The following is a 1,849-nucleotide window of genomic DNA, read 5'->3' as shown; positions in this document are numbered from 1 at the left end:
GGAAAGTTAAGTTATTCCCCCCACGAAATTGAAAGGGAGAAAAAGGAAGAGGGGGGGGGGGGGCCTAGCAGTAAGTTGATGGGTTCTCACCCAGTAAAAAAAAAACCGACTCCTATTTATACTACGGATTTCCCAGTCAAGGTGGGGGCCAAAGTGGTTCATTGAGGGGGGGGGACCACTTGTTTTGGGCTTTTTAATTTTTTGCAGGGGGGCCAAATTTCCCACGGGAATCTTGCGTTTGGGGGCAGTACAGACTGGTTCTGTTGTCTTTTATGCATTTTGAGCTAGAAGTAACTGTTACATAGTTGGGAGAAAACAAAAAAATGTGTGGCTTATTGCACTATTCCTAGAATACAAAAGGAAATGCAGGATTCCCACCCCCATTGATTATACTATATTGGTGTCGGGGCTGTGGAAACACGGGAGTGGAAGAGGGAACTCATTAAAAAATTAATGGAGGGCAGTCCAGGAGAGATTGCTGATGGTGCGGGGGCCTGGGACACACTGAAAAAGTTAGGAAATGGGGGATTCCAGGATCGCTCCATCCATTATGGGGGTTCCAGGTTAAAGAAGGGTTATACTCAGGGATGGAAGGTAAAATGGGGAGTGTTTCAACTATGGATAAAAAACTAATGAATTGTCAAATGGAATTTCAAAAATACACTAACCAAGGTATGGGAAATTCTCTATCCCATTTAAACCCCATGTCTAAATATTATATGGATCAGGCTAGGAACCAACTTCGAGTTTTGTTACTATTTCCAGACCTTCGTATAAAAAAAACACTGGCATGTTATCTGGGGGGGACCATTGCCACTTCCCTTTTAAGGGGCCAGGTCATTGGAAGGGGTTTCCCAGGTTTACCCTTTGGAGAGGGGGGGACTTAAAGAAGTTTTGCACAGCATTTCTGGGGCGCCAGGCATGTCAAAAGGGGGGTGACGGGGTCCCCAAAATGAACGTAAAAGGTCCTGTAGTGTGTGCCTTAAAATGGTAAAAAAAGGGCCAAATGGGGGAGGGATGGTGGGCCTGCTTCCTGCTTTTGCCTTTTTCCCCTCCGGGTTTTCCCCAGGTTATTGTAAAGCGAAGGTAAATTTGGGAAAGCGTTTTGTAGACACCTAGATTGGATAAGGCCATTTCTTTCCTGTTTACAAATGGAAAGGGGCCGCAAAGTTAATTGTGCTGACCGTAATTGGGATGTTGTCCGACGATCCTGATAGGCCATGTGTACCAATTAACGGAAAACAAAGAAGGAAAGGGGGAAGGTAGCCCCAAGGCTTTAAAAAACCACAAAACATGTTGCGTTCCCCAGGGCTTCCCCCCCTCCCATTGGCGTTCCCAAAAAAACATGGTAATGAAAAACACAAGGATTGGTGGAGGAGAATTTATAAATTGGAAGGGTTTTTTTTTAAAAAAGGGGACAGTTGTGGGGGGGGTTTGTTTGCAGATAAATTTTCTAGTGGGGGGACCACCACGTACAACTCCATTCCACCCCAAAATTTCCATCAAGTAAAGGGTTGGGTGGAGGCGTTTTAAATGGGGGACCCCATAATGCAAAATTATTGAGGAGTATGGACTTATGGGGACAAAACCCAAAGGGAAAGGGGAATTACAACTGCTCCCTTTTAGCCCCGTAGTTTGTGCATTTTTACAAATTTCTGGCATAATTCAATAGGGGGGGGGTGGAACCCAACCATTGGATTCTCAATTCCCACTTCCTTATGTTAACAAAAACAAAAGGGATTCCGTCCAAATACAAACCCTATGTAAACATTTCCTTTATGGATAAATGGGGGTCCCCATGGTACCAATGTGTAGAGGGGGGGGGGAACCCTGAGGACGTAAAGGGGAC

Source organism: Penaeus monodon, chromosome 32 (genome assembly GCF_015228065.2).
Source record: "Penaeus monodon isolate SGIC_2016 chromosome 32, NSTDA_Pmon_1, whole genome shotgun sequence".
Lineage (NCBI taxonomy): Eukaryota > Metazoa > Arthropoda > Malacostraca > Decapoda > Penaeidae > Penaeus > Penaeus monodon.
The sequence above is the reverse complement of the archived record's forward strand: the minus strand, read 5'-3'. Positions refer to the sequence as shown.